Source organism: Symphalangus syndactylus, chromosome 8 (genome assembly GCF_028878055.3).
Source record: "Symphalangus syndactylus isolate Jambi chromosome 8, NHGRI_mSymSyn1-v2.1_pri, whole genome shotgun sequence".
NCBI classification, from domain to species: domain Eukaryota; kingdom Metazoa; phylum Chordata; class Mammalia; order Primates; family Hylobatidae; genus Symphalangus; species Symphalangus syndactylus.
The window spans coordinates 95,793,854-95,819,798 of NC_072430.2; the positions used below are offsets into that span (position 1 = coordinate 95,793,854).

Here is a 25,945-nt window from a genome sequence, read left to right on the forward strand (position 1 = left end):
TGCACTATGAACTCTAGATTGAATCATTCAAATGCTGTAATATTCACATGAAAGCAACACCAAACTTTGTCTCCATTTATAGGTTCATGTCAAAGCTAGTTTTTCACTAAATGTCTCTGGTTACCATTTGATTTGATTTTAAAATAATATTTCACTTTTCTAAAAGTTGATCTGTTCCACCAAGTCTTAACTCATTGTAGACACAGTTATAAAATCATAAGTAGACAAATAATTCTCATTTCTAGCACATACGTTGGTTTCTTCCCAATGTCCACTTTTCCTCTTATTTTTCCCAAGAGAATTTCAATTTGGTCCAGGATGGATACTAGTTAGCCAAAGTCAACCTTGAGAATTCTATTCCTTTAGTCAGTGGTTGACTTAGGAAAGGGCAATTCTGGTCTCTTTGGGGGAAGTCAGCTGGCAAGCCTCTGGAAAAGGTTTCCTTCTCCTAAAAGAGACACAGAAGTTGATGTTCTCTCTCCTTTTTTGGAACATTGGTGCATCTAGATGTGGCCCTGGGACCAAAGCAGCCATATTGCCACCAGCTGGAAAACGAAGCCAACAGTGGGAGAAGACAGAGCTGGTCAAATCCCCCAGGAGTAAAATGCAGCCTGTAGTACCCTTCCTGGACTGTATCCTATTTGGAGTCTTCTTTTTCTGGGAGGCAATAAATTTCTTTGTTATTTAAGCCATGATGAATCAGCATTTTCAATTATTTGCAGCCAAAAGCATCCTAAGCAATAGCCAAGTATGCATGGAAGTTCATGCACTTCTTTCACAGAACATTATGTCAGACATTTAGTTCTAGGAAACAGGCTTATCTAATTTCTCAGTTCTAGGAAGCAGGCTTATCTGATTTCCTAGTTCCTGGCAGATTAGAAATAGCAAGTTAGAAATAGAGAAAGTTAGAGACAGGCAGCTGGACAGAGAAGGGAGAGACACGAAGGCAGAACCAAGAACTCAAGAGGTAGCATTGTGGGGTTATTTAATGCTGGGGCAAACAAGTTCTCCCATCTCTGTAGCTCTTGTGGGTATGAGAGCATAGTTCAGTGACTAACCCATAATGACAGTCATGTGTCTGTCATCAAAGGAAGTTTGCTTTCTGCTTAGAGTACTCTGTTTCAGAAGGGGGATGAGGCTGAATAGTATTTAAAAATATTTCTTTGTAAACAAGGAAAAGATTACGTGATTAAAAGGATAAGCTTATCTGAAAAGGCACACAGAGAAAAAACTCACTCCCTGGCTATGCTAAAAAAATGAGTGCTAATTATATATGCAAATGAAACCTATTAAAAAGTTTGCTTCATCCAGAGAAAAGGGAAGAAAAAAAAATGAGGCAGTAGTTTGATTGCTGCATAGAGCAGCTCATTTCAGTTTTGGTCCCCATGAGAAGCCCCAGCAGAGAAGCAAAGCTAAGAAGTGAGGACATGGTGTTGCTCTTCTGCAAGCGACTTTATTTTGGCTCAATGGCTCAGCAAGGCTGCCTAAGCTGTTTCCTCAGAAGCCTGCCAGTAGGAAGTAAATAAGCTGCTTGACTCTACTCATAGAGGGGGTTGAGCACTCCTAATTAAAATGTAAATAATTCTCAGGGCCAACAGCTTGTAGACGAAAATGACTGGAAAGATCACAGAAACTAAAACTGCACCACGCAAAACAGGTTCTAAGTCTTTGTCTACACAAACACTAAGCCTACCAATTGATTTAGTCACCTCCGTGGGAAATCACTGAAACCAAGTTATTTGCAACCATGCACCAGGAACCAGGTAGCTGCTGTACTCTGGTGACAGCAGGGACTAAAGTTGAGGGTGATTTGTTTACCAAGTCCACGGGGCATGGATAACTCAAAAAACAAGGGCTTTCCGCAATCAGCTGGTGAATCTGTGGTCTCACACAGCCCCGCCCCAAGGGTTAGGATAGCTCCTCCTGCCCAGCCCTTCAGAAGTCTGCCCAGAATCTTCCAAGGCTCATATGTGGAAGATGAGCTATCTGGACAGGCCCCACCCAACAGAGTGTTACTTTGGTTTTAAAATCACCCTTCATTTGAGAAGTACCCTGAAACTTTAATATGCAAATAACAGCTAAATAAAAGGAAAAGCCCAATACAGTTTCTAATTACCAACAAATGCATATGTATCTTACACATGGTAGATACTCATAATTTTTTAAAATGAATAAGTGATCTATTAACCTGAGTACTACATGAGGGAAACAGAGAGAGAATTAAATACTTTTACTAAGAATGAAACTTAAGGCTATTTAATTTAGTGGTTTTCAATGGCATTTTTGTTTTCTTCATGCTAGGATACTGCCATACATGCTAGGATTATCTTACTGGTAAATTACTATTATTGTTAGACAACATTTTGTTGGCATTGTCCTAAACACTCTACATTCATTATTTCATTTTATTGCCACAATAGCATGGGTACAATTATTAAGCCTATGAAAAAAATGAGGCTTAGAGATGCAAAGTAATTTGCCTGAGGACACGGAATGAGGACCTGCTGGGTCACCAGGCAAACAGGTTCATTCCTATGGCACCACTACATATTTACTGATAACAGTTGTACTGAATTTTTTCCAGATTTTCTTTCAGTTTTTAAATAGAAGAGATTGAAGATTCTCTCATCTGCATTATGATACGTTGTTTTCAGGGAGAGAGAAAACTGGAATAATATGTGGAGGATGGTGAGAAATTACGTATGTTCATGGAGTGTCTCACATGTTTGTCAACAGAAGTGAAAAGATCATGACCCAATTTTAGAGTTACTTATTCAGGCAACTCTATTATAATGAGTTACTTGAACACTATAGTGTTCTTCCATTCCAAATTCTAAAAAAAGTTCATTTTTTTTTGTATTTTTTTTGTAGAGACAGGGTTTCACCATGTTAGTCAGGATGGTCTCGATCTCCTGACCTCGTGATCCACCTGCCTCGACCTCCCGAAGTGCTGGGATTACAGGTGTGAGCCACCGTGCCCGGCCAAAAAAAATTAATATTTTTTTTAATTCTCCTGATGCTTACTTGATTTTTCAGGTTGATTTTTTTGAAAACAGACTTAAACTTTTTTGACATTCTATGTTCATTCATTCATTCACATAATTACTATTTATTGCCTTCACAATGTCTGGACAATATTGTGAAGGTTAAGACACCAGCAGTTTCTGTTTTTCATACAATCTTTCTTGAAAAGTTGCATTTTTCTTCTTCAATAGCTGGTTTGGGTTCACAAGATATATAGGGTTTGACTTTGGTGACCTCCAAATGGGTCCAACCTGCACTGCCTTCTGGATATATAATGTAGCTCATAACCATGTTTTTGAATACTGTGTCTTACTATTTAGTGTGTGTGTGTGTGTGTGTGTGTGTATATATGTATGTCTTTTGTAATGTATGTATGTTACATATATAACATGCATATGATAGATGTTACAAATACATGCCCAATGTTACAGCAATACATGCTTCCTGGGAGGAAAGGATTAAATCACAAGAAGTATATAAATTTAAAATGAAATATTTCAGAAATTTTACTGCCAGAGGTAATCATTTTTAAAAGCTTAGTGTTTTATATTCCATATTTTGGGGTTGACTATTTTGTGAATTCATTACTCTGTTCCCTCCCCCACTTTGGTGTGACCTCTTTCCCTGTTTTTTTTTTTATTGGCCCTCTCTGCTCAATTTGATTCCACTTCCTGCAGTTACTCCTCTGGGTGGGCCCCATCCTGCAAGGGAGCTGCTGTTCTCAGGTCCGCTCTTTTGTGGGTCACTTTGTCTCACATCTTTCAGACACCTAGTTACTTCCCTCTTCATTTACCTGATGGACACCGTCTGTGGTTTGCCCCTACCTGCTTTTATTTTGTGGTTTGGAGGGCTATCTTATAGCCAGTTTGGTTGCATATGTTGTTCATGGGAATTAGGGTTTACTATTTCATTGTTCTGTATGTTTTTATGTAAAATACAGAAAGATTCAAAAGCTATGTTACTGTTACTTCCATCTTCCCAGAGTCCCCCTCTACCATCAGACTTCCTTCTTTGAATAACAGGTTAAAGCTAGTGATGGAAGATGATCAATGTTATCCTTAATTGGCCCCAGACTAATCAATTATGATGCTACTTAAGATAATGTTTGCCAACCTTGCATGTACATCAGCAACACCTTAGGACTGTAAAACAGCTGATCCCCAAGAGCTTTCCTGATTTAATTGGACTGCGGTAGTGTGTTCTCACATGATTCCAGTGTGTGGCCAAGGTTGATAATCACTGATATGAAGAAAACAAAATTAAAGCATTTCAACTCCCTTAGCAATCTACTGAGACTAAGCCAGTTACTGTGTGCTCAATCCGCACATTAAGTGTGGTCCCTTTCCTCGCTCTAAGCCCCTATGTCTCAGGTGAGGCTGGCTCATTCTCCAGCAACTACAGTAGCCAAGTCATGCCTACATGGCCAATCAGTGTACTCCATGCTTGTCCAAGGATAGACATGTCACCCAGGCTGAACCAATACAAAATTTCCCTATGATATTTGCTGGAGTTATTATGCATCAATCTCTTTTTACAGAAATTGTGAGCTTCAAGATCAGTGTAAACCTACAACTTCCTTTTGCCATCTTTACCCCCAAATGAGAAGAATCTGCTTGGGAATGAAGCTTAGAGAGGAAAACATTTGACAGGTGGAAAGGGTAAAAAAGTATTCTGATTACACCATTGATGGGATTTTTAGGGGTCCAAATATAATACCTTATTTTACCTAAATTCAGAACAAATTTAGAGATAAATGCAGGCTAGGTAATTGGAAAAGAAATAGTTTTATGATTGAGAAGCTGATTGAGCTCATGGCTTTGGATTGCTGCCCAAAAGAATTTTCTAAAACTCTATTCCTTAGTTCATCCTAGTTCATGCTTCTACTTAGTTCTCCTTAACACAACCGGCCACTGGCATGGCTGGAATCTTTGGACCTTGTCCTCCATTGTGGACTGCTTAGCACCAGGAAGGCAGATGATAAGACAGACAAACTGATCAGACAGAATGAAGGGCACTGGAAGAGCTGAACCATGCCCAGATGCCAGTTTCTTTCCCAAACCCCCAGTTGGATAACTCTCTCCCAAGCCATGGCTCACAGTTTGGTGAGCTGAGTTTCTGCTAGATCTTAGCCCCCTCTTGTCGCTTCTATCCCAACACACCTGCAGACCAAGATCGCTCTTCCTACCTTCAGGAGAAATAAATGAGCACACTGAGAAAAGGTGTGAGGGTTCTGTTCATGCTTGCTCATCCTGAGAAAGAAAACAGGCAATAAGTGTTCTCCACTTAAAATTGTTTGAGCCTCTGAATCCAGGAACATATGAAGCCAGCTGCACTCCTGAATTTCCGAGTAGTGATCATATACCTTTTCTTTCTTTGTTTAAGTGAGTTTTAGTTAGGTGTTTGTCATTTGCAAACCCAAAGTCTTAATACATTAACTAGTTTTCTTCTGTTTAATAAAATTAAATGTCAAGAGCCATAGATGGAGTGACTCTAAGGAAACACCATCCTTTCTTGTGCTGTAAGTGGGCCTCCTTTGAGTGCACATTAGGCTTCACTTGTTGGATTTGGATCTGATTGTCCTTTGGGATCTTCATAACATGGCTTTGTCTGAAGGCCTTCCACTGCTCCTCCACCCCTGCCTTTTGGTCTGGTGCAGCAACAGTTTCATTGACACTGATCCCAGTGCGCTGTACCATCCCTTGTAGTTCTATACTTCTGAACCTTTTATAAACAGTCCTTTGATTAACCCTCCTCAAGTTATTCTACTTTTAAACTTTGAATGAAGCATCTTTTTCCATTAGTTCCCTGACTAGTAGATCAGTCATTATGTTACTTTGACACAGTCATATCTTGGCTGGCACTAAAATGTTCTTAAAAGTGTTGACGTATTCACTTTCAAATATATCTACTATACAAAGGTCAAAACCTTTGAATATATTGCCAGAGTTTTTTTCCCTCAATAAGTACGACATTTGGCTATTTAAGAGAAATCAAGTTTTCAAAAGAAATAGTTATTTTTTCTTGATTAGATTAACAAGAACAATAAAACATGAACATCTAAACAGGAAGAAGTATTTGCTTATCTCGTAATTCTTCCAATGGTGAGAAGACCGTAAAATTTTTATTTAGCTGATTTAAACTGTAAATATTATTTTAAGATACTGCATAAAAAAGAAAATTGAGCAAAAAGTTTTTCTGGGGAGAGGTGTAATATGCTGTGGCTTTTTGGGTACTATTCTCAGATAAGTGTTTTAATTTTTTCTACTCTTTTCTCTCTTTATTCCTCTTTGACCAAGGGTGAAAAAATCTAAAATGTTATTTCTAACCTCTATTTTTTTCTCATTATCTATCTACTAATATCATTTGATATTAAAAGAGCATACATAATTAAAATTGCTGTTTGGTGGGGAATTTTAAATGGTACTAATGTGCCACTAAGGTTTTCTTTTAGCTACTCAGTGTAAACAAGTCAATAGCTTTTGCTGCATCCCCAAAAAACCAATGAGAAAACATAATAGGAAAAAGAGACACCCCATGCACAATAGTACAAAAGGGCATGAAATATTTATGACTAGCCTTAACAAGAAATGTGCATGACCTAAATGAAGACAATTATACAGCTTTATTGAGAATATAAAGAAGATGAATGATGACAATAAAAGTTAGCCTTTCCGCATTCTTCATGCTAGGCTCTGTGCTCCATGCTCCCCTGTGTCACCTCCTTATCTATGAAGCAGAGAAGCCCTGTAGTAGCTGGCACACTGCTCGTGAGCCCGACTCAGGCCTTAGGCAATTTACTTAACTTCCCTGTGCTCCAGTTTCTGCATCTATAAAACCAGGACAGGGAAAATATATACTTCACAGGATTGTTGTGAGATTTAAATACGTCACTACAAAGTGTTTAGTACAGTGCTGGGCAAATGGCAAGCCCTCATTTATATTAGTTATGTTCACCATTTCTTATAACCCCATGACGCATGCACCATTATTATAATCATGTTACAGGAGAGGAAACTGATTATCAGAGAGGATAGCAGCTTGCCTAATGTTATCCAGCAAGCAAGTGACTGGGATTCCTAGGCTGACCGGTCCAACTCAAGAGCTAGGACTTGTGATTTGTTACATATATGTGTTTTCAGAGAAGGCAACGGTCATTTTTATGACACTTTCTGGAATAATTCTAGAGTTTATCTTAAAGAATAAACAGGTAAAGCTGTGTTTTGTTTTGTTTAATTTTTTTTTTTTTTTTGAGATGGAGTCTCGCTGTGTTGCCGAGGTTGGAGTGCAGTGGCGTGATCTTGGCTCACTGCAACCTGCACCTCCCGGGTTCAAGTGATTCTCCTGCCTCAGCCTCCTGAGTAGCTGGGACTATAGGCGTGTGCTACCATGCCTGGCTAATTTTTTTGTATCTTTAGTAGAGATGAGGTTTCACCATGTTGGCCAGGCTGGTCTTGAACTCCTGACCTCAAGTGGTCCCCCTGCTTCAGCCTCCCAAAGTGCTGGGATTACAGGTATGAGCCACTGCTCCTGGCCAGGGTGATGGCAATGTTCTTTATCTTGATTTGGTGGTGGTTAAATGACTATAATCCTAGTCAATTTTTTTCATTATACTTTAAGTTCTGGGATACATGTGCAGGTTTGTTACATAGGTATACACGTGCCATGGTGGTTTGTTGCACCCATCAACCAGTCATTTACATTAAGTATTTCTCCCAATGCTATCCTTCCCCTAGCCCCCCAACCCTCGACAGGTCCTGGTGTGTGATGTTCCCCTCCCTGTGTCCATGTGTTCTCATTGTCCAACTCCCACTTATGAGTGAGAACATGCAGTTTGGTTTTCTGTGCCTGGGTTAGTTTGCTGAGAATGATGGTTTCCAGTTTCATCCATGTCCTGCAAAGGACATGAACTCACCCTTTTTTATGGCTGCATAGTATTCCATGGTGTATATGTGCCACATTTTCTTTATCCAGTCTATCATTGATGGGCATTTGGGTTGGTTGAAGTCTTTGCTATTGTGAATAGTGCTGCAATAAACATATGTGTGCACGTGTCTTTATAGTAGAATGATTTATAATCCTGTTGGTATATACCCAGTAATGGTATTGCTGGGTCAAATGGTATTGTTGGAAACTTTACATTTAAAAAGGGCGAATTTTATATGTGAAAATTATACTGCAATAAAACTTGGGAAAAAAGAAGATTTCTATTATTAAAAAGACAAGCAGGCAGAAACTTATACAAATATGACAGAGTTACTATGTTTGCTATACCACCAATCAAACCAAAGAATCTATAACCTATGACCCAGCAACATCGGTTCTAAGTATATACATCCAGAAATGACTACTTACATCTGCCTAAAGACTTGTAAAGAATGTTCATAGCTGCCTTCTTTATAAAAGCTCCATATTGCAAAAAACCCACATTTCCATCAACAGTAAAATGGGTAAATAAATTGTGGTATACTCATACAATGGAAAAACCACACAGAAATGAAAAAGAATGAACTATATATGCAACCTGGATAAATTTCCCAAACATAATGTTTAATGAGAGAAGCTTGACACAAGAGTATGTATAGGATGTTTTCTTTTATAAGCCTATAAAACAGGATAAATTTATCTATACCAATAGAAATTAGAATAGTGATCACTTGGAGGTGGTTACTGCTAACTGGGAAGAGGACTGGGGAGCCTTAGTGTGCTGGAAATGTTTTATATCTTGATCTGGGTGTTGGTTACATGGGTGTGTACATATGTAAAAATTTGTTGAGCTATATAATTAAAATATGTTTAATTTCCTGTATGTAAATTACACATAAAAATACCTAATCTGAATTAACAAGATGAACCAAGGATGTGAGACCACAAAAGAAGAAATCAACTGACTTAACTATTATGGACACATAGATACACACTCCATCTCAGTAATCAGACAAATGTAAATGAAGTTTTAAAAAAATATAATATCTGGGGTTGAGGAGGATGAAGAAGTTATGAGGAAGATCTTTAGATGAAGATTTGTGGGCAAATAATTATTAAGGAAGTTCTTAAGTGAGACACCAGTAAGGGAGTTGGGGAAGTAGAATAGGAGGAGGAAGAAGCCAAGCAAGGGTCCAATTACAGGTGAAGTTTCATTCTCAGTCTAATTCCATGGGAGCTCTGGAGTGTAACTGACACTGCATAGTTTATTCTGCATCAAGGCAAATAATCTGGGTTTTCATACTCCTCTATAGTTCTGGGGTTGACTACCTGCTGCCTTGGGGTGAGGGGTGGGGCATCAACTCTACCCCACCCCACTTCTGGCCCTCAGTGCATCCTGTCTAATGGTGTCCTGTAGCCCAAGGGTAGATCTCTGAAGAAGGGGACTGGTGAGTTAGGTTAGGAGCTGAGTGTGCGGAAGCTGGGAGATTGGGAGATAAGGACACAGAAACAATAAAGAGGATCCAGGGAATCCAGTCAGAGCACTTGTGTTGATGCAAGTTTGGAGATTAAACATGAGGTTGAAATGACTAGTTATGAATGTTGAGCAGCAAAGGAATAAAATGAGGAATGAATGAATGGTCTTTCCCAAAACAATTCAGTCTTTCCAATAACTTCCCCATACTTTTTTTTTTTTAAATAGGTGATTTGTTTCTAAGTTAAACAGAAGATACATATGGGAGATTCACAAAGAGGTGAGGAGTTGATTTGTTCAGAAAACATTCAGATCCTATTCAAATCTTAGAATTTGTTGAGTTATGTATGTGCCACAGAGAAGCACTTGGGTTATGAAATTGTGTGTTTGTTCTCTCTGGCAGGCTATTTATTTGGTCGTTGTCCATTCTTGTCCTACCTTGCACAGTCATACACGGTCTCTTCTTTGCCAGAGTACTTTGCATTTTATTGCATTTGATTTTAATGACATTCTGTGAGGGGGTAGGCCAACTGTTTTCCAGATGAGAAAACTGAGGCTAGACAGGTTAAATTGTTGCCTCTCAAATTTAGCAGCACATCACACTACTTGAAAGAGCTTTGTAAACTACTATTTGCAGTGCTTGAAGGTGAGGACCAAACCTGGGTTTTGTTTTGTTTTAGTTTTTGAACTATTTTTAGAAATCGAGTCTCATTATGTTGCCTGGACTGGAGTGCAATGGATATTTACAGGTGAAATCATGGTGCACTACAGCCTCAAACTCCGTTTGCTCAAGCAATCCTCCTGCCTCAGCCTCCCAAGTAGCTGGGACTACAGGTGTGAGCCACTATGCCTGGCTCTAATTTCTGTTCTTTAAAAAGCTCCCTAGGTGATCCTGAGGTACAGACAGATTTGGGAGCAAAAGGCTTAAATGATGTTCTTAGGGTCCTGAGAAAGGTAAGAAAACACTCACTCCTAAGTCATTAATGTATTGTTTTATTTATCCACCTATTTAATGAGCATTTACTTCGTGACAAGGATTCTGTGAAATACTGGAAATGCAACAGTGAAAAGAGAGTCAAAACCCCCTTGACCTCATACAAGATTATAGTCTGAGGAAGGATTACAGGTGTAAAAGTGGGAGGAGCAGGGTATTGCATGCTATTGTTCTCAGGACACTATTCATCTTATTGAACGGACAAAGCCTGCAGTGAACTTGGGGATAAAACAGACACTGAACTAATAATTCCAAAGGCTATTGGGGTTTTAGTGTATTTTGAGAATGGTAATGTCAGTCATATTCACATGCATCTTAACATATGGGAGAGTCACTGGTCATTTTGGGCCACTGGCATTGTCCTATCAAAATTGCTAACTGGTTATATATAACAAGTGCTCTCTTTTATGAAAACATTACAGAAGCCCATGCTTAGGCTGATGTGTATGGAAGTGTTTCTGACATTTTGGCTCAAATTCCACAAAACAGATTGAACTCCTTACTGTAGGAGTTTTTTATATTTATCTAAACCAAAGGCATTCCTGCAGATAACTTGCCTAGAGTCTAAATAGATAAACAATTCATCCTTTATTCCCCATCTTCTTCTAATAATACAGTAGAGGGAGGAATAGCAGAAGTTTTTTTAAGATAAGACAGGGAGACATAATGGGATTTGGTGAGGTTGAGCACACAGATTTTAAGGTTTTAAGGCCTTTGGACAAGTATTCTCCAAAAGCAAGTATGAGTCATCTAAGGCCTGCAGCCCACTACATGGTGAGGACAATGGCCCTTGCATGGAGATTAGAGTGTAAAGGCCTCCCTGGAGCAGGGCCTGAGTCAGCAGTAGCTCCTTGGAAAGTTCAGGGAAGAGATGGAGGGATCCCAATTCTAGCATACTTTCCTCTACACACACTATTACCAACACACACACACACACACACACACACACACACCATTGGCCTATAAAGTTGGATACTTTTTTCTTTTTTTGAGACAGGGTCTCCCTCTGTTGCCCAGGCTGGAGTGCAAATGGCATAATCTCTGCTCACTGAAACCTCTGCTTCCCAGGCTCAAGTGACCCTCCTGCTTTGGCTTCCTATGTAGCTGGGACTACAGGCACAAGCCACCATCCAACTAATTTTTGGACTTTTTGCAGAGATTGGGTTTCACTGTGTTGCCCAGGCCAGTTTTGAACTCCTGAGCTCAAGTGATCCACCTGCCTTGGCCTCCCAAAGTGCTGGGATTACAGGTGTGAGCCACCATGCTTGGCCAAAGTTGGATTCTTGTTGTGCTTAAGAATATTATCCATTTCTTTAAAGCATCTTTATCATATTTTAAGTAAGCCTCATGGTAATTCTAAACAATAATTTAGTCTTACTAACACTATTCTTATAGGCTCTTGCCTTTCTGATTTATTGAGCCGTAATGTCTTCTTTCATCTTTTGCATATTTTTTTAGTTCATCAAAACCCTCATGACAATCATGTTAACTTCTTTAATTTTTTTTCGTGTATCTTTCTCCTTAGTATCATTTATGATCTTATACTTGGGTCAGGAAGGGATGGAATGGTATTAAGAGTGGAGGTAGTTGGCCAGGCGTGGTGGCTCACGCCTGTAATCCCAGCACTTTGGGAGTCCGAGGTGAGTGGATCACCTGAGGTCAGGAGTTCAAGACCAGCCTGACCATCATGGAGAAACCCCACCTCTACTAAAAATACAAAATTAGCTGGGCGTGGTGGTGCATGCCTGTAATCCCAGCTACTCAGGAGGCTGAGGGAGGAGAATCACTTGAACCTGGGAGGTGGAGGTTGCGGTGAGCTGAGATCATGCCATTGCACTCCAGCCTGGGCAACAGGAGTGAAACTCCATCTCAAAAAAAAAAAAAAAAAAAAGTGGAGGTGGTTAAGTGCTATGATTTGAATGTGCCCCCTAAAGTTCATGAGTTGAAAACTTGACCCCCAATACAACAGTGTTGGGTGGTGAGGCCTAATGAGAGGTGATAAGGCCATGAAGGCTCTCCCCTCATGAATGGATTAATGCCATTATCACAGGAGTGGGTTTATTATCAGAGGAATGGGTTTCTTATAAAAGGACAACTTTGGCCTCCTTCTTTCTCTTTCTCACCCTCTCTTTGCCCTTCCACCATGGAATGATATAATAAAAGGCCCTTGCCAGATGCTGGCCCCTTGAACTCTGATTTCCCATCTTCCAGAACTGTGAACCATTTAATTTCTGTTTATTATAAATTACCCACTCTCAGGCACTCTGTTATAGCAGCACACAAGGACTAAGACATTAACTTTTGGATTTTAAAGTGTTTCCCTGAAGACAGCATAATGTCAACAAAGCAAGTAATTAAGCTGGGTAGGTGCTGACCGCGGGTGAAGAGAATGCCAAGTTGTTAATGCAGCAAGTCATTAAGCAAAGTGACTACCAAACTCCATAAAGCAAGATTTGCCCTGGATAAGCTACCCTGGGATAAAACAAAGTTGACGACATTAGATAAACTTTCACTCAGGGAAAAGGTTAGAAACAAAGGATAACTCAGTCTCAGGGTTGGAGACCTGGAGGTGATGTCAAAAGATCATTGGATCCCTGCCTTATCTTTAAAGATTTGATTGACTGACTCTTCTGGCCTATATGCCTGGTCCATTCTATTTTTCACAGTTAATTAAAACAGACATATAACGTATTTTTAAAAATAGTTTACTCCAATGTTCACTGCTTCTAAATTGTTCTTTCTTGTGTTCAGATGAAGGTTCTCTCAAATTTAAAATTATTTTTCTTTGGTGAAACTATCTGCTTTCTTGAAAAAATTGCTTATTCACATTTTCGTGAAAGGGATTAAGCCAACAGGTTCTGGAGCCAGACTTCCTGGGGTAAGAATGACAACTCAATCACTTGGGCCGATGGCTTCTTAACCACTTTCTTAACCTGCCTGAATTTCCTCATTGGTAAAATGGAAATATTATACTACCAGTTAGCTACCTCAGGGGGTTGCTGTGAGGATTAAATGGGGTAATGCATTTAAAGCTCTTCCTTACTACTGATAGGTGATAAGTACTCCATAACGGTAATAATAACAATAATAATTGTTGGGCTTTTTTGAATGTTCTTTATTCTCCAATCGTATCTTGTATGCCAAATATTTTGCTATATATTATATTATAGATATATATTTTACTCTCTCTCTATATATATGTTGTTATTAAATACTTCCTATATTTGAAGGTAGTAATTGAACCAGTCAGTTGTCTTCTGTTGAGCATTAAAGAACTAAAATTCTCCTTTGAAAACTTTAGAGTTATCTAATTTTATTCCTGGACAATTGGTCTGAGGTTATTTAACATAGCAGTGGACATCCCTATATACTCAAAAGACTAAGAAATTGGCTGTATTACAGCATTTAAAAAATAACAATGACCTTCAATCATGAAAAGAAAGGCTGCATGATAGTATATTCAAATTTTTCTGAATTTAAAGAAGACTTCATCCAAGATATTTTTTAAAACCAACTCTAAAAGGGAAAATCAGCAATTACTCAAGTCCTGAGAATACAGTAGTGAGAAATAATACATGTATTCCTTGCTTTCATATTACTTATAGTGTGGTGGGAGAGGCAGATATTAATCAAATAGACATAAAAAGAGGGCCTAATTAATAAGTGAGACAAATGCTATAAAGAAATGAAGCATGTTTCTGTATGTATAAATTCAAAAGAAGAATGACCTCACTAGGCTTCCCTGAGGAAGTGACACTAAACAGAAACCTAAGGATTGAGTAAGCAATAACCAGGGCCAATGAACACGGCAGTTAGGCATTGGGAGCAGCTGTAGAAGAGAGCTGTTCTGCCTGAAGGGGCTTTTAGGGGGAAAGAGTTTCAGACAAAAAGAGGATCAGAAAGAAAGGCAGCCGGACTAGGGAGCTGACACCAGGGGAGGAGAACCACTAGATAAAACCAGAGAAGGAACAAGGCCAATCCCTGCAGGCTTCTACAGGCCTTGCTAATGATTGTCACTCTTATTCATAGGAAACTTAGAGATTTTAGGCAGGTTGTGTAGAATATGATCTGGCTTGTATTTTGCAAAGGTGTCTATGACTGCAGTTTGGGGAATGGGCCAGTGAGTTGCTGAAAGAGATCAGTTAGAAGGCAATGGTAAAAGTCTAGGAGAGACGTGCTAGTAACTTGGACTAGGATCTTCATAGTAGAGATGAAAAGAAGTAAACATGTCATAAATATTCATGACAGAACTTAGTGATGGGTAGATAAAGAGGCTAAAGAAGAAGGTGTTAGAATGACTCCTACATTTGTGACATGAGTAATTAAAAGGATAGTGACCATCTTATTACATGGTAATAAGAGAACACTGTAGCATCTAGAGTTTGAATGCAAGATTAACAATTTTACTTTGGACATTTTGAGTTTCATGTAATTAGAAGATTTCTGGTAAGCACAGAATCAAAACAAAAAAAATGATGGAGGTCTTGATGGATGTTTAATCCAAACTGTGGTCAACATATTTCTTTAGTGACTGCATTTGTGTTTGTTAGTTTTAGTATCTGTCTTTCTAGAACAGTTAGAACAAACATTGCCAACTTCCTTATAACATAGAGAGTAACAATAGCGCAGGATCTGGGACAGTGCAGTTAAAGATGTTAGACTGAACACATACATTCAAATCTCTTTCCTTCTGAACCCAGTTGAGAGAACAATGAAATAATTGTTAACAAAACATAAATGCACAAGGACAAAGGAAATGAGATAGGAGACAACAGCAATAAAACTTTAGAAACTGGGAAGCAGATAGACAAGTAGTAACTGAATTAAGACAACCAAGAAAGCTGAATCTTTAGCTTGATGATAACCAACCCAACTTACATTATAGAACCCCATAAAATTGGAGCACATAGCTGGGTGTGGTGTTGCATGCTTGTAGTCCCAACTTCTCAGGCAGCTGAGGTGGAAAGATCACTTGAGCCTACGAGTTCAAGGCTGCAGTACTTTTGATCACACCGATGTAGAGCCACTGCATTTCAGCCTGGGCAACATAGAGAGATCTTGTTTTTGTTTTTTTGTTTTTTGTTTTAAAAAGAAACACAGATATCTTAGGAACTAGGAATGAGGGTGGTGCTTAAACATGGGATTTGGTGAGACCTCTTTGTAAGAAGCTGATGGATACCGAATTCCCCATTCCTATTCTTTTCAGGTGGGAGACTGCCTCTTATTTTGGTGCCAAGAACAAATACAGGGACTCTGGACTGGGGTTACCAGGAAAGGATGTAGGCTACAATATTGCAGGCTGGGGATTAAGTATGTATTTATAAGTTGTATACTGAGACTTCTTCAATCTTCTTCCTTCACTTAGCTCCCAGAACACTGTTAGCCAGGCTTATGTTTTCTTAGCAGAAGGCTGGAAATATTGTCTGGGCAATCTTATCAACCTGAAAGAAAAGATACTGACATTGGCCCAGTATGTTGGCCTATGTCACATCATCCTGTAGCAAACCCAATGGAGAGTCCCCTCATGCATACAAAACATCCTCTTTTCAATGCTTCATTCTTAAAATAAAACTAGACAGCTAGGAATCACTAGATATTTGAGGAAAGCCTATTAATGAAAGATAGAGACCAAACCAAACCAAACAAACAGAAGAAAACAACTTGAAGGAAACAAGCTCTGCCAACAGAACAATAAAATAAGAAAATATATAAAATAACAGGATTATCCATAAAAGGAATGAATATTCAGTGAGCTCAAAAGAAACCTAGATGTTAAAAATATGACATTAAAAATAAGAAATTTAATGTAAGAGATAAAAGATAAAGAAATCTCCTAGAAAGTAGAACAAAAAGGCTAATAAGGATAATTGAGGAGAAAGGATATATGAAAATTAGAGGATCAGTCCTGATGATCCAACATGTAATAATAGTATTACCAAAAGAAGAGAACAGAGGGTAGGAAATTATCAAAAATTTGTAACATCAAAATCTTACAATCTCAGTTTTCAGGTTGAAGGGCCCACTACCTACCAGAATGATGGGGAGAAATTTATGTTCACCTGAGAGTATCATCATAAAACTGTCATTGATATATTCTCAATACCTAGAATAGTGCCTGGCACATAGTAGTCACTCTGTAAATTTGTATCGAAGAATTTAAACATTCAGCACAAGAGGGACAAAAAGATGACACGACAAACTTCCAGAATAAAACAGGTTTAATATAAAAAATGAAGAATCAGAGTGTCATCTGTCTTCTCAATAGTAACACCTAAATCTAAAAGAGCAGTGCTTTCAAAATTCACAGGAAAAGAGACTTCTACACCTTGAAAGAGTATTGTGTAGACTGAAGATATTTTCAAATTTATAAGGTGTCTTAGTCCATTTTCTATTGTTATGAGTAAATACTGTAGACTGAGTAATTTATAAAAAATAAAGCTTTATTTAGCTCATGATTCTGGAGGCTGGGAAATACAAAAGCACAGCACTGGTATCTGGTGAGGGCCTTCTTGCTGCATCACAGCATGACAAGAACATCACATAGCAATAGGGCAAAAGCATGTCAGCTCAGGTCTCTCTTCCTCTTTTTATAAAGCCACCACTCCCATCATGGGGGCTCCGTCCTGATGACCTTATCTAACCCTAATTACCACCCAAAGGCCCCACCTCCAAATGCCATCAGCATATAAATTTGAAGATTAGGTTTCCAACACGTGAATTTGAGGGACACAGTCAAATCATAGCACAAAGCCTCAAAACATTTATTTCCTTTGCACTCTTTTTCGAGAAGCTACTGAGTTATGTTCTTCACTGGGAAACAAGCCGAGAAAGAGGAAGACATAGGAATCAGGAAACAAGATCCAAGACTAGAAATGACCAGGAGAGTCCCCAGGAGTATGAAGAAGGCAGCTTCCATCAGCTGGGCGGGGTGGGGGACAAAGTAGTTGCCTCTAGGGCATGAAAAATGGAAGATAGGAACTAGGGATGGTTGTTGTTTTCCAAGCAAACCTTGTAGAAAAATATTTGATTTTTAATGCTGAAGAGCATCTTATCCAGATGGAAGCAAGTCAGATTTCCTTGAGAAGATGAAGCTGTTAAGTCCTAATGCATTTGAATATATTAAAAGGAGATTTCTACAATTGAGGTGGAGTTTGAATTAGTAATAAATACAAAGAAAACTAAATGAAAAGCAATAAGATAACTAAGACAATACTTCCAAAAAGTAAGACAAAAGTAGATCCCCTAGGCTGGGCGTGGTGGCTCATGCCTATAATCCCAGCACTTTGGGAGGCTGGGTTGGGTGGACCAGCCTGGCCAACATAGTGAAACCCTATCTCTACTAAAAATACAAAAGATTAGCTGGGCATGGTGGTGGGTGCTTGTAATCCCAGCTACTCAGGAGGCTGAGGCAGGAGAATCACTTAAACCTGGGAGGTGGACGTTGCAGTGAGCTGAGATCGTGCCACTGCACTCCAGCCTGGGCAACAGAGCGAGACTCTTGTCAAAAAAAAAAAAAAAAAAAAGTAGGTTGTGTAGAAAAGAAAAGATCACTGTGATCTACAGGTATTAGCTATGAATAGCATTTTCCTCTTCATAGTAATGTGAACACAACTCACTATTAGATATAATAAAAATCATAGTATGAATATATTGAGAGAATGGGCAGAGAGGCAAGTGCTCATGGTGGGAGTGGGGGATGAGGGAGAAACACTGCTAATTCCTCACTTTCTAGAGTGAGATAACAATAGAGAATGTCTCAAATGGGAAATCCACAAAGTAACAATTCAAGCATATTACCTAGCAAAATTGAGGGAAAGACCTTAAAAATTAGCTGGGTAGGGCGGGAGTGAAAGTAGTTGCCTCTAGGGGGTGAAAAATGGAAGGCAGGAGCTAGGGATGGTTGTTTTCAAAACAAACCTTATGGAACTATTTGATTCTTTACATTATATGTATGCATAACTTTAGCAAAAATAAAATATAATTTTAAAAAATCAGGCTCTGGAAGTATACTGTTGGGTTACAGATATAATTCCTAACACTTACTAGTTTTATGATATTAGATAATTAACTTATTTAAGGATCAGTTTCCTCCTATGAAAAATGGGAATAATAATGTTAGGGCGATTGAGAGGATTAAATAAAATAAAGTCTGTAAAGCCTTGCACCATTCCTGGTCTACATTTTGGCCTTTTGGGGCTTCCTTTTTGTTTTACTTCTTGCCAATCTGACTGATTTTATTCACTGTCTTTCCCCCGGTTATCAAATTAACATCACATTTCAGATCAAATCAGCTTCCCAAATGTTACACATAATTCACTTTCCTTAGAATTCTGTGTGCTCTCAAATATGTTGAAAGATTATACCAATATCTTGCTGAGTGTCAAAAGCGGATATGACAGGTTCCTATCTGTATGTAGATGATCAATTCTTCCAGAATATATTTGGAGATATATTCACTGTGAATTATGAGTAAGCCAATCCTCACTTTGTTTTTATTGTCTAGATTTGTAAAAGTAAGATGAAAATTTAGTAATATTTGATCAGGAAAAATGACTTGTTTTAAAAACAACTCTTCCATCATAAATTGGCAATTTTATTATTAATTTCTGAAGGTGGCTTTCTCAACTATTTTGTGAATTTTACTAGTTTTAAGAGTCAATGTATTTCCAAGTTTTTGGTGGCACTTCACTGTTCCTCCCCCAACAAAGCAACATTCACAGCCAGCCTTCCTGGTGCATAAATTACTCCAATTTGCCAATATAGAAATTGAGGCCTGCTGGCTTGTCTGAAAGTCACAACGAGAAAGTGTCAGGGTTTGGACTCAAGTTCAAGTTTTCTCATTTAAGCTGAGTGTTCTTTCTACCATGTAAACTAAGTGCCCATAAGTGAGTGACAATCTCTCTGGTCTCAAATTTGTGATATGAAGGTATGGAGTAGATGATATTTAAACTCCTATCAGTCCTAACATCCCATAAATGACTGAGATAGAGGACAAGATTAAACTTATATTACTATCAATATTTATTCCTTCCATATAGCGACTATGGATTCTACTAAGTGCCAAAAAGTCAATATGATTATGAAGTCCAGTTTACTTGCATGTAATTTTTATTCCCTGTCTTATTTGTAAATACCAAGGTTCAAAATGGCTTTGGGTTTTATTTTCACTTTTGCAATCATTTGGGAATTTTATCAAGGCTGAACAAGAGATTTGGAAATTCATAATGCATTTCCCAAGAAGCTGCAAGATTGTGAAATTCATGGGGCTCTAACCTTTCTGAGAGAATGGGAGCTGACTAGACAAGACAGCTCATTTCCAGTAATGTTGCTGGGTAATTCTCTGGAAATAAAGGTGAGGCCATAGTAATCACAGCCCAGTTGTGTGCTTCTGGTTAGAGCCTATATTCAGGGGCTGTAGTGGGATACCACACAGCATTTTTTTCTCTCCCTCAGCCCTGAACATTCACTCAGCAAGGTATACTCAGTCATCTAAGAGAGGCCAAAAATGATACAGCCCAGCCTACTGCCCCATGGACGCTAAGAAGGTACAAAAACCAAATTGCTGCCAATGATAAAGTTTCAAAGTGGACACAGATCAGAGACAGAGTGAGATTGCCTTTTGCCTACCTCTTGGCTAAATTGTGTGTAATTAACTGTGTGACCCACTTCTTCAGGCATTCCATGCCACTTGCTAACCACTTGCAGCAACTGGGCAGAGATCTTCTTCAGTCTGAGTGGTTTTAGGTCTTGATAAGTAATAACTCATATCTAATGCTTAAAGACCCAGGATCAAAATCTCCAAAAAATAATTTTGAAAAGCAAATGTCTATTAAACTGATCTTAGGATTGATTATTTTAAAATGGGATAATCTCAAACACCCTTCATACGTACCTAAAAGCAACTTCTGAAGGCTATCTAATGCATCGATTAGAAGTTTCTGATCCTTGAGGATGCCACTACTTAATGAACCATTAGTTAAATTTTATTATTATCAATACTTTGGAGAATGAAACAAAACCATTCTGGCCTTTGTTTTCCCACATGTTCATAGCAGAGATTTATAACTGGAAGATGGGTAATAATGGTGATTATATTCCAGATACTACTCTGAGGCGAACTAAACTTTTACTGTGTATCAACCTTGCCTTTAAGTGCCCCCTTTTTAGCAGTACTCTGTCCCCACCTTCTAACATATCTACAGAGGTCTTTCTGTCTTCTCCTCATGAAGATTTTATCCTGGAAAGAATATGACAAAATTTGTCAGAATGATGTGTAAAAGACTGGTTCCGTTTACTGTGTTCCCTCTTGCAGGGATATTTTCATTTTAGTCACTCTTAGGACAAATGAGAGAGTCTGACATCAAGGTTAACTTTGGGTTACAGAGTGGAAAAAGGAGGGATGAGCTTCCTGTAGATGCTTGTAATACATCTGCAAATGACTGAAATTTAGAATCATGAAAAAGATTTCTAGATTAAATCTGCAAATGAATCAACTCTAGAATTGTGAAAAAGAATCATGAAAAGAGTGCTTTTAAAGCTGTTAGCAGAGCACATAGTGAATGCTCGATAAATGTTAGGATTTTAATTATAATGTTATCATTATGGGTCCCACTACTGAGCTCCTGAGGGCACTGACTGAATGGAGCATTCATTGGTAAGTCCCAGGTGATGGTATAATCCACATTCAGATCTTGTTCAGAGCACACTGGCTTCTGCCCTGGACTGGTAACTAGAAAAGAATGCATTTAGCTTTCCTGACCCTTGCTAATGGGAGCCAGCTGAAATACCCTGAGTATTACAATTTTAAGAACTCAGACAGAAAATTTTTACAAAACTTTGGATGTATACAAGTTTCCCTGGAGAGGGCCACAAACATAAGAGACTTTGTTGAGTTGTCAAGTTGAATTGAAAGGATCCCAAGGCCAGTGAGTAAGTTGCCATGCTACCAAGCAAGGCCAGGCAACCTCCTGGCATGTCTCATCTTCCTGGTATTGCTATCAACTTGTTTCACATTCAGTCAATGGTATTATTTTGTTATGTGTCCTCCAATTGCTAGTTCTGATAATCCAAGTAAAGCTCTAAGAAAGTGATTGTTCTTAGTGAGACAATAGAGTTTCAGTGTAAATTAGTGTGTGAAATATATAATATGAAGTTGGTTTTGGTCTGTGACTTGAATGAGTCTTTTATACTAAACAAACAAAGATCAGTGCCAGTTATTTTGTGAGTATTCTCACCCAGTGCAAAACTTGTTCTTGGAGTGAAAATAAAATTTTGGTGAGAGATGGAAAGGCAATAGTTTGTTCTACAGATATCCTCCTGGGAATGTGGGTAAAATGACATATGTCTCAGCTTATACATTGCAGCACTTTTTAGAGTTTGTAATATCAAAAAATTGGAAATAACTCAAACGTTCATTAATGGGGGATTAATTGAATAAATTACAGTAAATCCATCAATGGAATAATGTGAAGAAATAAAACAGAATGAGCAAGCTCTCTCAATATCACTATGGAAAGAGCAATAAGATATAAAGACAAAAAGCAAGGTGAAGAAGAGCATTGTAAAAAGAAGTGGAGGAAAGAATATATACATATATACACATTTGCACAAATTATCTCTGGAAGAATGCACAAGAAAATGATAACTTTGGTGGTAGACAAGAATGGAAATTACTAGGGAACACAGATAGTACAGGGAAATCTCACTATATATACTTGGGTCTTTTGAATTTTTAATCTTGTGAATGCATTTTATTCTCTAAAAAATAAGATTAATTTTTTTAAAGAAAAGGCAGTAATCTGTAGGGTTTAAATTTATGCATAGGAAACAACATGTCTATCAATAGAATGGAAAGAAAACCAAGAAATCATATAAAATTTTTCTGTTTTTCTGGATCTTGGAAATTTTTAAGGTTTCTAGAAATACCCTCTAGAAATGTCAAACAATTGTTGTGTCATGAACATCTCTGGCTATTCATGATTAGTTATATTTGTGAGTGTCCTACTGGAGAATAATAAGGAAAAGCTGATTGCTTAATTAGGATTCTTTTCCCCATAGTATATCTTAGTAGATCCCTCATCAGAAAATCATTGTAGTGAATATGGTGATTGACCTGTCAACATCCACTCAACTTCACCCTTAAGGTTAGTTGGCATATAGTTGGGTTGCCAGTGGTTGGCCTGGATTAATTAAGTCAATCACAGCAATTCCATTTTCCTTGCCAATGTTTACTTGGTTCAGGAATGGGTAAACTAAACCAACCTAGAAAGGACATTGAATAAAAACTAAGGGAATCCTTTAGTTAATAATGTATTGGTTCATTAGTTATAACAAATGTTTCATACTAATGTGGGATACTAATAGGAGGGGCAACTGAATGAGGAGTATATTGAGAACTCTGTATTCTCTTTCATTTTTTTCTGTAAATTTAAAGCTGTCCTAAATAAAAATTTATATAAAAAGAGACTAAAACCAGAAGTGTTCATTGTCACCAATTTCTCTATATTTTCAAATTAAGAAGAAATTCTTTACTTTTTAAAGATTATTCAGTTTAAAAATTTTTTCCCTCTTTATAATTAAACTATTTCCAGCTTTGTTCTTTGTTTTAATTTTTTTTGCTAGTCATCCAAAATTACTTCTCCCATGTTACCTTGAAAATTAGATTATTGGTTCATAGAGCCAATCTAATTAACTTAAACTATCTATCTTCTATTCCAAAATTTTTTGTGAATTATTCAAAATGTTAGTGCAGAGTCTCATGTTTTCCATCCTATTATTCTATCATGGTATAAAAACAAATAAGAAACACAGTGTGAATACAATTGATGAAAAGCATATAAACCTTTTTCATCAACTAAGTTTATTTATCCTTTGAACTAATTTAATGCAGGAAACATACTGATAAAGTGATGTAGATTGAGAGGCTGGTTAACTTTCTTAACTTGGATATTCTTCATTTATCTGTCTTTTTGGGTCAATAAGAATCCTAATCTTTGATTCTGGCAAAGTTCAGAAACTCATTTTTACCAGTTTTTTTAGATATGATCAGATCTACTTAAGAGCTTCATACCAATTATAAATTCATTGTGTGGTGATTTTAAATCCAGCATATTAAACTGTTAATTTACAATTTGGCCATATTTTCACAGCAACTATTATCTGTTCTTCTTCAGAGTTGTTCTCAGTTATTACGGTACTTAGAAAATGGTATTTGTGATGAGATTCCTTGATGAATAGGTCAGGGCAAGGGGAATTTACTCACTTGAGTAAATGGGGCAGGGTCAGCAGATCCCCTTGCACTTATACAAGGTAGGCTTTCCAGTGTCTGCTAGACATCGAATCTCTCTTCCTGGGACAACACTAGATATTGATTGACAAAGGTTCTCTTCCAGAGGTCAGATCAGCATGCTTTTTCTGCAAAGGGTCAAACAGTAAATATTTTGAATTCTGTGGATCATGTGGTTTCTGTCACAACTACTCAACTCTGCCCTTGTAGACTGGAAGCAGCCTTAGGTTATTTGGCAAGCAAGTTTGGGGCTATAATTTGCTGATCCCTGTTTAATTCTTTTTTTAAAAAAAAATTTTAATCTCCAAGCAGATCACTCCATTTTAGGGATGAATTCCAGGATTGCTTACATTTAGTTAGAGCTGTTTGTAGCTAGTGATGTGGTCACATGGTCTTTTATATCAAGTGGTAGAGGCACAGACTTTGGAGCTGGAGAAACATGGTTGGAATTTCAGCTCTCCTCAGCAATAGGTGTGCAGCCTGGAACCTCCTTCTCCAAGCTTCCTTTTCTCATCTGTGGAATGTGGATGACGACCTCTATGATAGAAGGGTGCTGTGATGATTAAATGAGAGTGTATGCTAAGAGCCTGGTACAAAGAAAATGCTCAAAAAATATTGGTTTCCTTCTCTAACTCTGCAACAACATTCTCCTCTCTACACACATGTGAGAATTGGGCAACACCTCAACCTCATCAATACACATTTGCAAGCCCTCTCTCAGATGGCTGACCTAGGAAATTCAAAATTAATTCGAATGAGCTTGAATTTCACAGTGCTATTTTTAAAAATCTCTTTTCAGTTTTGGGGAATCCATTTTGTGTAGTTCAGTTCTTGCAACCTCTTGCATGTTGAAAACAATAACCACCACAACCACAACATGTAATGAAAGCATTTAACCAAAGGCCTTGATTCTGATAACTCTCAGGGAGATAAAGGAAACCTATATACTACCAGATTTTAAAGGGTCACTACTCAAAAGAAATCACATGGAAATAGTAACAAATTTAGATTTTATTTGATGTTTGCTATGACCATGTCTAAGCTTTTAGAATTGGTTTTATTATAAAATTGCTTGGGGAATTCACTTTCAGTGTCATAGTAGTGGGTTGTGAAATCAGTATTACTTGAAATATTTCCCCTTTGAAAAGTTTAACTTAAAAATATGCATACACATATAAGCGACTAGAGGTAGAAAGTACTTTCACAGCAGGAGAATAATTGTGTGTGTTTACTTACTTGTATAAACATACTTAGACACTATAGAGTTAAATATATTTAGCATCAGACCTTTTAAGTTGGGGGATATTTAAGTTCTGCCATAATTTTTAAGAAAATAATTTGCTTCCTCACTAGGGAAATTGTTATAATCAATGCTAACACAGCTATTTAACATGAGTAAAGTAATGGTATCTTCAAAGAACTAGGGTAATACAAAAGCAATATAATTTGGAGAAATAAAAAGTACCCAAATAGATGAGAGATATTATTGTTTCAAGCATGAGAATTGAAAATTGGGTGTCTTGGTCACGGAGCCTTGTCCTTGATTCCTGATGTCATAACTCTTCAATATGTGATTCATTGGATTTGTTTCTTGGTTCGTTCATCCATTCATTTCTTTGATACACATTTAGTAAAGAATTACCACTTGTGAAGCACTATGCTAAGTGCTAGGAACATAATTTATTCAGAGACAGACACATAAATTGTCAATTACAATATGTTTTATATGTGCTACTATAGAAATACATACCAAGAACTGAGAGAGTAGTCCAGAAATAAAGATTCATTCTAAAGGGGCTAGACAAGAGTGTATAGGGAAGAAATGGTCATAGAGGCTTCATCGAGAATGCAAATGACTCTTGAGCTGGGTAAAGAAGCTCTTCAGAGTTTTTTGAGAATGACAAGGCCAAGAATTCGAAACAGGGTAAACTACATGATCAAAATCAAAGAAGTATAGAAGTTTACTTCGAATGTACTTGTGAGTAGTTTGATGTGGCTGGAGCAGGGACTTTATGGAGGGGGGTGAGGGGAGGTTTTATGCCATACTATAAATCTTGGTCCTTTATCCAGTTGGCCAGTGATCCTTTGGCTACCATTCTAGTTTTTCTCTGTAACATCTATGTTTTCAATGACTAAAACCCTAGGTGTATTAGCGAAGTGTTTTTAGGTTTCAAGGAGCACAAATATGCCTCTGACTTTCGGTGATTTCAACTTATTATAAGGATATGAGTACATTAGGAAGCAA

At 37.8% G+C, this 25,945-nt stretch overlaps 1 long non-coding RNA gene across 3 annotated transcripts in view; it reads right to left on the reverse strand.

Moving 5' to 3' along the window:
- Nucleotides 1-25,945, reverse strand: part of LOC129487231 (uncharacterized) — a 52,938-nt gene that overhangs the window by 12,728 nt on the left and 14,265 nt on the right. For 2 of the 3 annotated variants that reach the window (XR_008659264.2, XR_010122397.1), the window contains 2 exons: nt 24,051-24,253; nt 23,677-23,828 (listed from right to left, as the gene is read on the reverse strand). This is a non-coding gene — a long non-coding RNA (uncharacterized lncRNA). Of the gene's footprint in view, nt 1-4,210; nt 4,264-23,676; nt 23,829-24,050; nt 24,254-25,945 lie in introns of those variants that run through there. The other variant, XR_010122398.1, reaches the window with a different exon arrangement.